At 34.5% G+C, this 16873-nt stretch overlaps 1 protein-coding gene across 2 annotated transcripts in view; it reads left to right on the forward strand.

Annotated features, from left to right (window-relative positions):
- The window catches only part of Prkg1 (protein kinase cGMP-dependent 1), a 1193620-nt gene that overhangs the window by 1024268 nt on the left and 152479 nt on the right, over positions 1–16873 (forward strand). The window lies entirely within an intron of this gene.

Below are 16873 nucleotides of genomic sequence, written 5' to 3' on the forward strand. Positions count from 1 at the left end.
GTGTGTGTGTGTGTGTGTGTGTGTTTTACTTTAACCTTGCTGGGTGTTATGTTTTGAATGTTGTCGATCCTTCAGATTTTAGGTTGAAATTTAATCCCCAAATACAATAATATTAAGAGGTGAGACATCTAGAAAATAATTAGGCCTGAGGGTTCTTCCTTCATTAAAGAGATTAAAGGCTTATAAAAGGATGGAGGGGCCTGGCATGGTGGCTCACACCTATAATCCTAGGCACTCGGAGGATGAGGCAGGAGAATCATACATTCAAGCCAGCCTGGGCAACTTAGTGAGACCCTGTCTCAAAATAAAAAGTGATCAGTGTTAGGGATATAGTTCAGTGCTAGAGCATCCCTGTATTTAATCCTCAGTACCATACAAAGAAAGGGTGGAGGGGACTTACCAGAACCTTTCTTCTCTTCTGCACACAAAGATGCAATGTTTGTCCTTTTTTTTTTTTAGATTTTTAAATTCTTTTTAAAAAATTTATTTGTTCTTCTTAGATATACATGACAGTAGAGTACATATTGACATATTTATACAAACATGGAATATATCTTATTTTAATTAGGATCCCAGTCTTGGGGTTGTATGTGATGTGGGCATTCATTGTGATTTATTCGTGTATGTACGTAGGAAAGTTGTATCAGATTCATTGCAGTGTCCTTCCTACTCCTAACCCTCTCCCTTCCTTTCATTCCCCTTTGTCTAATCCACTGAACTTCTATCCCCACCCCCACTTTGTTGTGCATTAGTATCCACATATTAGAGACAATATTTGACCTTTGTTTTGGGGGGATTGGTTTATTTTACTTAGCATGAATAGTCTCAAGATCCATCTATTTACTGCCAAATGTCATAAAGTCATTCTTTTTTTATGGCCAAGTAATATTTCATTGTATGTATATATTCATGTATAAATATATACACCATTTTTTCTTTATCCACTCATCTGTTGAAAGGCACCTAGATTGGCCCCATGGCTTAACTATTGTGAATTGAGCTGCTATAAACATTGGTGTGGCTGTATTACTATAGTATGCTGATTTCAACTCCTTTTGTATATATTCTGAGGGGTGGTATACTCAGGTCAAATGGTAGTCCCATTCCTAGTTTTTTTTTTTTTTTTTTTTTTTGAGTACCAGGATTGAACTCAGAAGCACTCAACCACTAAGTCACATTCCCAGCCTTATTTTGTATTTTATTTAGAAACAGGGTCTCACTGAGTTGCTTTGCCCCTTTCTGTTGCTGAGGCTGGCTTTGAACTCACAATCCTCCTGTCTCAGCCTCACAAACTGCTGGGATTACAGGCGTGCACCACTATACCCAGTCCACTCCTAGTTTTTTTGAGGAATCTCCATACTGCTTTTCAGAGCAGTTGCACCATTTTGCAGTCACACCAGCAATGTCTGAGTGTGCCCTTTTCCCCACATCCTCATCACCATTTATTGCTACTTGTATTCTCTTCTATATTCCTTCACGTGACAACACAGCAACCAGATACCTCCCTAGAAGCACAGTACAGACTCTTACTAGATAACAGGTCTGTTAGGGCCTTGATCTTGAATTTCCCAACCTTGAGAACTGTGAGAAATAAATTTATTATTTATAAATCATCCAGTCTCAGATGTATTTTTATACCACAGGAATGAAGTAAGACAAAGGGCATTTTTAACAATTATTTATTTAATTAGTTCTATTCACTGAAAGTCTTGGAAGGAGCATGGTTTCATTAGCAACAAGCACATCAAGTACTCAGATCTTGAGTTTGAAAGATTCAGTGAAAAAAGCCAGTGCTCCTGTGGAATGCTGGATTCTATACACAGAGCAGAGAAAATGCAGGATGACCCTGGAGCATCTTGTAGTATCAGAATATAATGAAGTGCTTTTAAAAAATGGGCACACATGAAAAAGACACAGGGGGTCAACTTGAAAGGCTCCTGATGGGCAAAGCTGGAACAATTTGTAACACAAAATGAATCATGATAATATTGGATTACAGACCAAAAAAATAATATCAATGTTAAGAGTCTATACTGACATAAATAAATAATTGAATGAACACATGTGGAAAAGGGACAAATGGCCTATACAGAATAATTCTAAAAATAAATAGGAACAAATTGAAGGAAAAAGAAAATTGTCATTAGTTCATCCGAGTTAACAACTGCTGCAGGCCAGATCCACTGAAGGTGGTAAAAATATCCATGAAATTTTAAAATGAAAAATGACATTTGCATAGCCTTAGATTGTCTCCCTCAAAATATTTATTAATTACTGTGATGGTTTTAACACATTTACATAAGCTTTGGGGCAAGCAAATGTTGTTTCACAATGGTATTGACCACTAATTGCAATACCATTTTATACTGTGTTCTGTGATGGCATGTTGTCAATTTCAAGGATTAATTGGCTTATTGCATAAAGTGAATACTGGAATATAAGGTACAAATAACAAATTGCTGACAATCGAACAGTTTATCTTCACCTTCTGGTAAAATATTTTAAAATAAATATCAACCTGTGAAAACAATAAAACAGTGTGCATTTTTTAATGCTGTGTTGGTTTACCCTTGTGGAAATATCTGTGTTCATTTTCTCTTGTAGCATACCAGATTACCATAGGTTTAGAGAATTAAAAACAACACCCATTTGTTAACTCAAAGTTCTCCAGGTCAGAATTACCAGTGGGCTCAGCTGTTCAGGGTCTCAAAAAGCTGTAGTCAGGGTGTGAGCTTTTCTCTGGAATCTCTGATGGAAGAATCTTCCAAGATCATTCAGCTTTGTGGCAGAATTCAGTTCCTTGAACATATAAAGTTGAGAGTCTTATTTCCTTGTTAAAGGACTCTTTCTATCTTTAAGCCACCAAAGATATTCTTGTTTACAATTATCTCTTCTCCTTCTGCTTCTAGTTGGAGAAACCCAGCTTTTTAATTGGGCAATAGGATTAGAACAGGTTCACTTTATCTCCCTAGCTTAGTATCAGCTGCACCATATGACATAACTTGTTTCATCATAGTTTCAGGGGACCTGGGAAGGACATCTCCAGGGAGCCATTTCAGGAATCTTGCACATACCACAGTAACATTATGTTTAATCTTTAGAGTATGTCTCTTGTGCACTTTTGTTCCTGCCACATGGGCACTTTGGACAGATATTTAAAGTTGTTTTTATGAATTAGTTTCTTTAAAGCATTTTAAGCAAAATGGCCTACCACATTGGTTCTTATCAGTGGATAACAGTCCCTGGCAGTGTCATGTCTGTTCTTATTTTGTAGAGATCTCAATTTGAGAAAAATATCAACACAAGTGTTCTACACGAGGGCTGGGTGGTCTCATAGTGAAATCACATCATGCATTAAAGTAGGAGTATGAAAGTAGTAAGGAAGCAAACCTTAAGGCATGGAATTTTGATGGCTTGTGGTGCAGCAATCCCAAGTGTGTAATAATAATTTTTGTGAATGTTAATCAGATATTTATTGTTTCGTATAAAGAAAGAGGTTGGGATAGCTGAGCTGACTTGATGTGGCTGTCTCACTAATTTTAGACACACAAGTCTCCTGGGGGTTACCAGGAGTTCCCACTTTAGTACAAATGAGCTCACATTTACCAGCATGATTCCTTAGGATCTGATTTCAGACTCTTGTATTAAACTCAGTTTTCTGCTTTGTTCTTCAGACCTAATTGTAGGACAAGTAGTCATCTATTGTACCTCAGTCTCACCTGTTAAGAAGGATAATTCAAATAGAGTATGACAATGCCTGCTTTAGGTGAGAATGTCCCATTTGACCCCTTTAAACTTGTTGCATCCTATTTACATGGTATAATAACAGACTACAGACATACACTGAATTTTATGTAAGTAAAATTCCCTATGCTTGTTATATTTGGAGTATGGGATTTGTGAGTGCTGAAATTTGAAAGACAGTAAGTTAAAAATATATTTTTGTGTGTGTGTAATATTCCACACAACATGCCATTTTAAAAAAATCCTAGTCTGACATAAAGTTTGATTCTGTTCTCTGTGATATAGAAACTGCTGATGCCTTAGGTCATCCGTCCACATATAATAATTATGTTTCTGAGTAGTAACTTGAGATCCCTTAGGCATAGTCCTAAGGTGTTAAGAATTTACCCAGACAAGCACTTTGATTGATACTTGATCCATGCTGTAGTCTCTCAAGGGCAATAGAGGATTTAAAAATGTACAACAAATAAAATTCAAATGTAAAAAAAAAAATCTCTGTATTAATGCTTTAAGCAGGTTTGCAAATAATATTTGAAACCAAGTTTCTGAAAAAATTATATTTACCACTAGAAAGATGGTTAGAAACTCAAAGTAGAATGTTGAACCAATTCATAAATAAAACAAATTTTAAAATCAGTTTCCATAGTAAATATATGATTTTCTCACAGGATATATTTGCCAAATTCCGTGAATTATAAGACAACTTGACCTCAGAATTTATACAGGCTTGGAGTCTTGATTTTGAATCCTAATTACTAGCCAGGTGAATATGAATAAATAAATGAACAAAACTGTTTTCTCTTCTGTAAAATGGAATGATAGTATTGACACCTCATGGGTTGTGGGTGTTCAAGATGACCTTGGATGTAGAACACTCTTGGGCTTCCTGGAATTTACTTAACTTTATTGTTAGAAAAACCAACAGGTACTAAATTACTATTACAGTAGTGACTTCTAGTTTTGGATGAATGTTAATGTCAATCTTTATACTAAGTCAAGTAAAAATGTTTTAAAATTTTTCTTAAAAGTATTGTTCTGAATAGCTTATCGTTTCCCAGTTGCTTTTATTTTTCCATTGGCTATAGGAAATGACTTAAAAAATGAAATAAATTTGTCTAGCTCTGGCTGCTTAAGAAACTTAGATGTGCTGACACAAATATTTTATGTGAAAGCCTAGTATTGTGAAAATATAGAGGCAAGGAGAAAAAAAGCACTGTGAAAGCAAACCTCAAACGTGAGTGCTTTATAGGAAAAGAAATTTCTAATTTACCTTTAAAATTACCTCTAATCAGAGATGCTGTAAATGGATGACTGGCTCATTATCTCATTCAAAGTAAAACGTGTTAATGTCTACCTTGTTTAGATAGTTCGGGTAAGTAATGTTTTGGTTTTGAATTATGCAAACAATTACCTCCATTTATTTCTTCCAACTGATAGAGTGGGTTTGTTTTAGTATAGATTAAAGCAAAAATAGGAACTTTTGAGGCATCTTCAGAAACCTAACAGGTAGATATTATCTGGGAAGATTTTCTAATGCATTGGAGCTTAACCTTCTAAATTCTAAAAGCTATAGACTCTTCCAAACAAAATTCTTATGTACAGAAGACTGTGCATACCAATTGAAGGGCTTATAGATGCTCCAAACCCTGCCAGTGAAAATCAGAATGAGATTCCCCCATGGTCTCAGAAGTTAACTTGCTGCTATTTTTCTAGCCAATTTGAAGTACCCTGAGGTGTATATTGAAATTTAACAAAGAAAAATACAGAAGTTGGGGGAAATGTTTTATCAGGGGACTGTTTCCTTAATACAAAATAGAAAATGTTGTACATATAATTGCGGTTTTATTATGTTTGACAGCATGATGTTTTAAATCAATGACGGTTTGGAATTCACCTAGATCTCTGAAAAATCAATCCATACAATCATTTCTATCACTAATAGTTGCAGTTTATACTCTTTTCCTTTTTCCTTATTTTTCAATGATACTATAAACACATTTTTTCACATCAGCTGCTGTGTTAATTTCCTTCTTCGTTATTTTTACTTAATCATTATATATTAATTCATACTCATGAAAACTGGTGCTCTCTTTCTCTCTGTTTGTCTTTTACTTTGTCACATACCCCTCATTTATAAAACCTCTCATTTACTAACTACATTATCATTTCATTTCATTTCATTTATTTTATTTTTGCCACTACTGCTCAGATATTTAATTAGTAAAGTCAAAGCAAACCTTAACATGTCCATGTCAGCTTGGGTTGCCTTGTTGTAACAAAATACCATAGACTGGGTGGCTTGTTATAGTAATGCATTTCCTCACAGTCCTGGAGGCCGGAAATCTGAGATCAGAGTGCCAGCATGATTAGTTCTGATGAGGGCTATCTTCTGCATTGCAGACAGCTGCCTTCCTGTGGTGGTGGTGGGCGGGAGTATACAAGTTCTTTGGTTTTTTTTTTTTTCTTATAAAGGTAGTAATCCCATCGTGAAGACCCCACTGCCATGTTCCTCTAAACCTCAGTAGCTTTCAAAATCCTCATCTCCAAATATCACATTGAGGATTAGGATTTCAACATACAAATTTGGGAGGGCCACAGTTCAATCAATAGCAACTTCATTTAAATTGAATGTGTGAGCCCATTTTATACTTACCTTTTCTCAATTTCTAAGACTGTTGATTTGGGGCCAGTTTATTCTGCTGGTGTAAGTCACTCATTCATTCCGTCTTTAAGCCACCCACCAGGCTCCACTCTATCTGGCCTTCTGTCCTCCTTCAGGTGGAGCCTTATGGGCCTTCTTGCTGTTTCTTGAATACATAAGGCACTTTGGCCTTTGACCCTTTACTCTTTTATTTCCTCTGCCCATAATATTTAGTTTTCATACATCTTGTAGAATAAATTTCTTAAATTTTCTTCAATTCTTTGTTCAAATCTCACCCTTTCAATGAAAATTACCCTGACACTGTATTTAATTTCTGCTCTCTTACACCCGATCTCCTTATTTCCAGTCCCTTTATTCTGCTTTTTCTATCTTTCCCACAGTAGTCATCTCCTCTGACAGATTGCATAATTTATGTATTCATTTTAATTGTTAATTGTCTACCCTCAACCATCAGATGTGTTTAAACTAGAATGTAAAGAGCATGAGAGGTGAATGCAGGGACCTTTATGTCTTTTGTTCATTTTTAGATCTCAAAATTTCTATAACCCTGCCTAACAGTAGATAGTTAATGCACATACTTTAAAAGCATTAATTGAATACCTGTTATGTATTTAGCATTAAGCCATTTGATAGACACAGAAATGAAATAAACAGCCCTGTTGTCCTAAGGAGCTTGCATCCTTGAGGGGAAGGAAGACAAGCAGATGAACTGTGTCTATGAATTGCACATCATCTATGGGTATATCAGAAATATAATATCGAGCAAAACCAAAGAAGAGTACAACTCTTGTATTTCTCACAGTTTAATTAGTTATCAGGTTTACTATTGTGTAAAGTAGTTTCTGACAATTGTTATGTAAGCATTGATGTGTGAGGGGCTGTGGGACTGTAGCTGTGAGTGGTTGGGATGGCTAGGGAAGAATTCCCCAGGCAACTGGCTCTTGAAAGGGAAGAGTCTGAAGTATGTAAGCAAGCAAATAGTCTATGAGAGAGGTGTCGGAGGAAGAGCATTGTGCACAAAGGGCACAACATCTGGGCTTAGAGGTTGGAGGGTCTTGATATTTATTACAAACTTAGAGCCTACTTCTTGCCTGTTGTCACTTCTGTATTATTTGGTACTATATCTTCTATGAGAACAAGCCCCAGATTGTAGCTGTTGGATATGTATTTATAATGTACCTACTGTTTAAAAGAATTATTACCAAAAATTTTAAAAGTCAGGGAATTTTACATAAATATATCTGGCTTCTTTTTAAAAATTTAATGCATGGAGAACTCTGGCCAATCTCCCATGGCCACATTCTGCTAAGGGAAAACATATTCTATTTATCCTCATCTCCGTCCCTCCCAGCCCCTGCAGGCCTCTGAGTATGTGATCCCTATAAACCAGCTTGCTCCTTATGATCAGGGGATTCCTGTACTTTGTTGCATTTTCACATTTCTTAGACCTGCTTCCATATATTCCCTGTGAAAAATATAGTAAAAAGAGGCAGGTTTATTCAGCATAGCTCCTTTCTTCCAGTAGACAGCAGTCGGTCTTATTCTACTTGAAGACTCCTGGTGACTTGCATTTTTATAATAATAATAATTTATTCATTAGCATATACTAAGTGACATTACTGTTTTGCTATTTGAATCCTGATCTCAGTAGGATGGATAACCTGTATGTCTAGTTATATTCATATACAGTTAACATAATATATATTTTAAATTATATAATATACTATATACTATAAATTGTAGATTTATAGTAAATTAAATGAGCTCCTTTTGTCTATTTAATACCTAGGAAGGCAAATTGAAACTTGTTATATATAGCATTACAGTGAAGATTGTGTTTTTTTAATTTACATTTGCTTGCTTAGGGTTGGATGCAGAGTTAAGGGATTGATATGCTTTATCTCAGTCAATTCCTACAACTCTGGGGTAGATCTTAATATTTATATTCTGTAGATTAGAAGATAAGTATCAGAGAAATTAAATAAAATTACCCAAAAATTACACAGCCAGAATGACCCAGAATTGAAATTTTAACTCGGCATATATGATACAAGTCCACATATCCTCTTCACTTTTAGGCAGACAGGCCCATTTTAAAATGTCTGTTTCACTATTATTTAGTAATCCATTGTGATTTTCACAGTATATCTCTGATATATATTATTTCATCTGTTTGCTTTGGAGGCAAAAAGGGTAAGTACAATTTTTAATGATTTTATTATAGTCCATTTTAGTCTGTATAATAATTGTTGACTATTTGATTAGCTAGCTATTCAAAGTTATAGGTATCATTTTGCATTTATTCATTAACATACATTAAGTGCCATTATTGTTTTACTATTTGTCTTAATGATTTAATGATTCCGTAGCAGTATTCATTGATAAGACAACCAAAATTTAATCAAACTAATGCTATAAGATCTTGCTTCAGTATTTATTTTGGCTTTTTTCTTTGCAGTTTTAATCTTACACTTTCATGGCATTTGATTAGACTAAATTCCACTCATTAACATTTTTTTTTTGCAAACTAATTGAATCTCCAATAAAAGGGCTTTGTTTTCTTGTCAACCTTTGATGTCTTCACAGGATTTTGTACCATTTCATCCTAAAGCTAATTATACTATTAATGGAATGGTGATTTTTACATGGCTAATATCTAATTACATATTTTTAATGGCTTTTTAAAAAATCAAAATTTAGTTTGAAAGTGCTGTGAATCATTATCATTAATTTCTGGGGTACTTAGTAGGGTATAATGATTGGTTCATTTTGGCTTAAAATATAGGTTGTAATCTGAGAAGCTCTTTATGAAAGGTATGCTGGTTTTGTTTTTATTTGCCTCTGTAAATTATGTTGCTGTACAGACATTTATTATTTAGGATGTAAAAATAGAATATATAAGTTTTGGTCTAATAAGGAAAAATATTCAGTTGGAAAAAAATTATAAGCAATTAGAAAGTTAAAAAGAAGAAAAATTAGAAAAGGTTAATTCAGCATGTTCTGAAAATACTTGTTAAATAAAACAAGCAATAATCATTTTCACTTCAAGAGGATACCTCATATGTATTTAAATGTAATTTATATGTCACAAAATAATATATTTTGATAGACTTTTCTTCCTTATAAAGCCAGTTTCTACAATTCCCTATACTACATTAATTTTTCATGAATGCTGGATAAATATTTCTATTACTTACTATAAAAAGATCACTGAAGTACTGATAAAGTTTTCATAAAAGGAGTAAGAAATGTTTAGCTCCATTTTTTAGTAGGGATTCATTTACATTTCACTAACATTTATTAAGCACCTTTGAGATTTAGGTACTGTATCAGGTATGGGGAAACAATATTATAGATAAAGAGTAGAAAGGCTGGAAGTAAAACTTAGTGGTGGAGTGCTTGCTTTAGCAAGTGAAAGGTCTTGGGTTCAATCCCCAGCATTGCAAAATACATAAATAAATAAATAATAGCAAAAATAGATATGTACATGTACAATAGAGTAAGAGAAATTTTGATAATGTCATAGATATTATGAGATTTCATAGGAGAATGCTTAATTTGTATTGGGCCAGGAAACTAATTTGAGAATATAAACTGACACCTGAATTCATATTAGAAAGGATGATTAGCTCCTATGCCCAACCTCCAAAATGATTAGGTTGTTTAATTATAAATATTAACTCATGTTAATTGTACATATTAACAGGTTTCCACCCTCCCCCTGTATGCCCTTGAGCTCCCCATCCTTATCCCTTCCAAATGTGAGTAGGTTGTAATGAGTAGATGGGAAAGGGATTCAAATGATCTAAGCATCTAAAAACCAAATCTATGATGGGCCTATAGTTAGCCTGTTCCCTGGATGCCTTATTATAAAAACAATAATCAAAATGTAAAGATATGTGAGAACACGGTGAAGAAGTGATTTACTCAGAACAGGGAGACACCAGAGAAATTTAGCCAAAAAAAAAAAGTTAATTTAATCTTCCACAATTATACTTAAATAATTTAAGCAAGTAACAAGATTAGAAAAGAGACTATCAAATAAGTGAACTATTAAAAGTTGCATTCCACATAAGTAATTATGGGATTCTACAATTACATAGAATACTTACAAGGAGTATCTGTTTATGAAAGTACAATATAATTGCTGTAAAAGTTCACTTAGTAGACTTTCACTTGTGGGAGCCTATGGTAGTGGGGGTTCTCTGCATATGTATAAAGTGAGAGCAAAAAAGTAGAAAATATGTAAAACCATATAGTAGTGCTCTTCCTAATTGTCTTGACAGATGAAGGTATTTTATAATGAGTCATTATTTCATAGGACTATGTGGTAAATGAACAATCAAGGTCAAAGTAGAGTTTTTCCCCTTGAGAAGCCTTGGAAAGATAATTTTCTTCCAAGGTCATTTTCTATGATATCACAGTGTTACACAATATGTTGATGTGGACCTATGACTGTAGACCCACTTTTTAGTTTTTCTTCAACATGCATGAAATCCTGGGAGAGGTAACAAGGTGTTTTTAGAGAAGAAGAGTTGGGTGGGAGATATAAAAGAGATGATAACAGAGGATTATATCCCCATATCTAATATAGTACCTGAATCTCAAAGGAGTGAAGGGTAAACTCAATCTATGTCCAGTTTTACAAGATCAAAGTAATCGTGACAGGATCACCTTTACAATATTACTTTTTTCAAATTATTCCCTGAGATAGAAAGGGAAAGAACATTTCCAAATTAATTCCATGAAGCCAGTGTCACACTCATACTAAAACCAGATAAGGATAAATGAGGGAAAGAAAACTACAGACCAATATTTTTGATGAATCTAGATGCAAAGATCCTTAATCAAATATTAGAAAATCATATTTAAGAAAATATGAAGAATGTACATCATTACCCAGTAGATTTTATCCTAGGGATATAAGGATGGTTTAACATATAGGAGTCAATCAATGTAATTCATCACATAAATAGAATTAAGGGCAAAAGTCACTTAGTCTTCTCAGTAGATATAGGGAAAGCCTTTGACAAAATTCAGCATCTATTCATTATAAAAACAGTGATGAAACTAGGGATAGAAGAAACCTACCTCAATATCATAAAGGCTATCCATAAAAAAACACCAAACTCCAATACCAATCTCAGAGTAAATGGGAAAAAGCTGAAAGCATTTCCTTTAAAAATCTAGAATAAGACAGCATTTTCACTCTTACCAATCCTGTTTACTATAGTACTAGAAATTCTAACCAGAGCAGTTAGGCAAGAGAAGGTACTAGGAAATAAAAAGGATAAAGTAAGAAAAGAAGAAGTCAAATTTGCAGATTATATGACCCTATACTTAAAAGATCCAAAAAGTTTCACCAAAAGATGGCTAGAGCTCATAAACAAATTCAGCAAAGGAGCAGGTGTTTAAAAATCAACATAAAAAATCATAGCTTTCCTAAACACTAATAATGAATCTGCTGAGAATGAAATAAGGAAAACAATCACATGCATATTAGCCTCAAAAAATAAAATAAAATACCTAGAAATAAATTTAACTAAGGAGGTGAAAGATCCCTACAATGCAAACTATAAAACATTGAAAAAAGTTGAAAAAGACAAACAAATGGAGAGGCAAAATTATTATTGTTCTCTCTTACTCATGGATACTTACAATAAAAAACAATAAAAGCAGCAAACAGATTAAATGCAATCCATATCAAAATACCAATTGCAACCAACACACAGAACTAGAAAAAATCTTTTGCAACATTCATTTACAAGAATAAAGACCCAGCCACAATAGCCCAAGCAATTCTAAGCCAAAAAAAAAAAGCAATGTTGGTGGTATCCCAATACCTGACTTCAAAATATACTATAGAGATATACTAACAAAAACTGCATGGTACTGGAATAAAGATAAATAGACCAGTGGTACAGAATAAAAAACACAAAGACAAACCCACTCAGGTTCAGTCATCTGATCCTTGACAAAGGTGTCAAAAACAGACATTAGATAAAAGATAGCCTATTTACCAAATGGTGCTGGAAAATCTGGTTATCTACATATAGGTGAATGAGACTAGGACCTTATCTCTCACCCTGCTTAAAAAATCAACTCAAAATGGATCAAAGACCTAGAAATGAGACCAAGAACCTTCCAAGTCCTAGAAGAAAACATAGAATCAACACTTCGACAAAAGAGGCACAGTCAATGACTTTCTCAATAAGACTTCTAAAACTTTGGAAATAATGCCAAAATTTAATAAATGGGATGGCACCAAATTAAAAAGCTTCTGAATACTAAAGGAAACAATTAAGTGCATGAAGAGAGAACCTATAGAATGGGAGAAAATCTTTGCTAGCTGCTTTTCTGACAAAGGATTAATATCCAGAATATAAAGAATTTTTAAAACTAACACCAAAAAAACCCAATTAATAAATGAACAAATAAATATGTTAAACAGACACTTCTCAAAAGAATAAATACAAAGGGTCAACAAATATATGAAAAAATGTTCAACATCATTAGTAATTAGGGAAATGCAAAGCAAAGCTACACTAAGATTTCATCTCACAGTCAGAATGGCAGTAATCAAAAATATAAACAATAATAAATTCTGGAGAGAATGTGGAGAAAAAGAAACCCTTTTGCATAATTGGTGTAAATTAGTACAATTACTATGGAGATCAGAATGGAGTTAGGCACGGAACCACCATATGACACAACCATACCACTCCTCAGTATTTATCCTGAAGAATAAAAGTTAGCATACTACAATGATACATAAATGTCTATGTTTATAGGAGCACAATTTACAGAATCCAAATTATGGAACCAGCTTAAGTGTCCATCAACAGATAAATGCATTGAGAAAATGTGGTATAAATACACAAAAGAGTTTTATTCAGCTACAAAGAAAAATGAAATTATGTCATTTGCAGAAAAATGGATGGAGTGACACACCATTATGTTAAGTGAAATAAGCCCAGAAGGTCAAGGGTCATGTATTTTCTCTCATATGTGGAAACTAGAGTGGAAAAAAGAAAAGAAAAATGGTATTGGTGTGTTTCATGAAAATCAAAGAGAGAGCAGTGGAGTGGAGGAAAGGGACCTTGAGGAGGGAGGAAGAAAGGGAAAAGGGAAATACTGGGGATCATATTGGTCAAATTATACTGTTACATTGTGTGCATGTACAAACACGTTAAAACAAATCCCACCATGATGTACAACTGTAATGTAAGAATAAAAAATATGTTACTTTTCACAGTGACCTGGATACAAGGAGGGTTGCTTTTGGAATCAAAAGATCTGATATAATAATCCTGATTTATCACCAAATAGCCAGCTGCCTTGAGTTAATCTCATTCTGTGAGCTCCCTTTTCCTCTTCAGGAAAAATGAAGATATGGATGTTTTCTTCATGGGTAGAGAATTAAACAGGATATGTGTGCAATACATTAAGGCACATTATGTGACATTTGGCTGCTACTTCTGCTCCTGTGGATGTGTGGATTTCATTAATATTATTAATTTTATTATTATTTCATGATGCCAGTATACTTAAATAATTAAGGAAATAAGGAAGACCTTCAAAAAATTAGGTATGCTAAAAAATGACAGTGGCACTTTCAGACTTTGGGTCTAGCCCCAGGGATTTGGACTGCTAACAGATGCAGCAAGGGATAGGCCTCCAGCCCGGTAGAGGATCCCAGCCTTCTCTCAGCAGCACAGTGAACTGAGTACTGTATAAAGAGTGCACATGAGTGCCCTTAGGAGTGATGCCAAGGAAGGGCTTCTGATGTATTTTAGTGGTTGGTTTGTTTTAAATGCATCTGACGCTCTCTCTAGGGTAGAGTTAGCATGAATCCAGAATCAGTGAAAGTAGAATTTAGGCTAGTTTTCCAGTAGCACTAATGAACTGCATGGGAATAGAAACATGTACCCCTCACCCTGCAATAGTGAGGGATGTGCATTTTTCACCTGCCAGAGTAGATTTAATGTGAAAGTCTATACAGTGAACCTGTGTTTTTGTTTGTTTGTTGTGTTTTTTGCAATGTTAACTGACCTTTAACGCCATACCAGTCAGTTAGACACTGTGGCTTTACTGTTGATCCAGATTCAGCTAAGATGAGTCAGCCTGCACAGATCCCACCTGTGACTCTTTGCAAAACCCTGGCAACAGTGCAAGAACTCCTCCTTTATCCCTCTGAGAGGAAATAGAAACATCTGTTGCCAAGAAACTACTCACTTTACATGAAATTATGGCCAAAATGAGAACATTTTTCCGGGATGATTTGTTAAAATTGTTTTGTTGGTTTCATATTGTCTATATTGTTGACATTTGTGGATCACCTTTACTTCATTTTTTTCCCAACCTTTTATTTATAGCTGCTTTAGTACTAACTGTGATTTTACCAAAACAAGAGTAGGATTAAGCTTCTTTCATAAAGAAATGTAGCTAGAAGGAAATGACAGTTTTAATGCTGCTTTCAATTCTTTTTCATTTTTGGTGTTTCTGCTTTGTCACTCAGAATATATTCACCAGAGGTTAGCTAAAGAATTTCTATTATGATTTCGATGTCCAAGGCAATTTGACAGGTATATGCAAATAAATAATCTTAGAGGATTTGGATGTTCATATACATGTCATTCAGAGTGATAAATGTGTCTCCTTAGCTTAGTTTTAATTTTCTGAATTCACCTCAGCCTGTATCTCTGCAATTTGTAACATACTTCTGAAAAATGTATAAAAATATATGAGTGGATTTATTTTTATTTCATTCCTGCCTTAGTTTGACAATAGAATACAAATTTCAAAGACTCCTGATACAGATCTAATGCTGCCAAGACCTTGGAGACTGGTGTCCAATTTATATTTCATTGGTTTAATATTGTCTGGCCTGAAAAATATTAAGGAACATGGATTTGACATAATTTTACTGTAACCACCCATGTATTTTACAGAATCTATCTCATCCACTTCCCAAACATGGACCCCTGTGGAGGCAGTGCTTCAGAATGATATTTCCCTACATGCACTTTGCATGCTGTTATGGCTTGGATATGAAGTATCCCCCAAAAGCTCATGTGTGAGACAATGTAAGAAGCTTAGAAGTGAAATTTTTGGGTTATGAGAAGTTTAATCCAATCAATTAATTAATCCCCTACAAGGATTAATTGAGTGGTAACTGAGGGCAGTTAGGGTGGGGCTGGAGGCCTCTTTGGGGGCATGTGATTTGAGGTATATATTTTGTATCTGGTAAGTGGAGTGTCTGTCTCTCTCTCTCTCTCTCTCTCTCTCTCTCTCTCTCTCTCTCTTTCTGGTTTTTATGTCCTGAGCCACTTTCTTCTGTTACATTATTCTGCCATGATTTTCTACTTTGCCTTGAGGCACAAGGAATGAACCCAGCTATCTATGGACTGAGAATTCTGAAAGCGTGAGCCCTCAAATAGTCTTTTCCTTCTCTAGTTGTTCTTGTAAGGTCCTTTGGTCACAGCAGTGAAAAGCTGACTAAAACATATGGGAGCTTTCTGAAAATCCTATTACATTACACAGATTGAAATAAACACAGTGGGAAAACAAGTTCAGTTTTCCAGGAATACAGTGCACTTCAGAACAACGGTAATGGAGTAATAAACATTTAATGAATTCTTACTGGGCCAAGTACTCCTCTAAATAATTCATATATATTGACCCATTTAGTCTTCAAAACAACCCTATAAGGTAGTTATTTCATCAATAAGACAGCTGAGGTCCAGAAAGGTTAAAATGTCTTGCCCAAGGTCACCTAGCTACCAGTACCCAGAGCCAGAGTTAAGCTGTTATAATTTGTATTAGTACCCTATTACTACTGTAATAAATTGCCAAAAAAATTATTTGGTTAAAAATACACAAATTGATTATTCTCCAGTTGTAGAACATAGACGTCTAAAATAAAGGTGTTAAAACTTGGTTCCTTTCTGGAAGCTCTGAGTGAAAATCCATTTTCTTGCCTTTATACACAAAGAAAGCTTACTCAGTTTACACACAAAGAAAGCTTCTCAAGGCTTCTGCATTCTGTCATTCATGTTCTTCCATCTTCAAAGTCAGCAATGGCCAGCCAAGCCTTTTTCATGTCACAACATGCTAACATTCTCTCTTTTTTTCTCTTCCATTTCTAAGGACTCTTTTATTACATTGAGTTCACCGGTATAATTTAGTATAATCTCTTTTAACTTAAGGTTAGCTGATTCAAACCTCAATTCCGTCTTTACAGTTTATAATTCCATCTTGTCATGTAATAATCACAGATCCTAAAATTAGGATGTGGATGTCTTTGGGAGGTCATTATTCTGTCTACCATAAGTTTATTTCATTACAACAGAGTCATTTAATTTAGCATTGTTATTAAAGCACACAGTTATTTCAAGATCTTCAGTGCATTGTGGCTATATGGTAGAGGGTATGTCTTAAACTGGGAAGCAAAACCTGAGACCATGA

Source organism: Marmota flaviventris, chromosome 4 (genome assembly GCF_047511675.1).
Source record: "Marmota flaviventris isolate mMarFla1 chromosome 4, mMarFla1.hap1, whole genome shotgun sequence".
Lineage (NCBI taxonomy): Eukaryota > Metazoa > Chordata > Mammalia > Rodentia > Sciuridae > Marmota > Marmota flaviventris.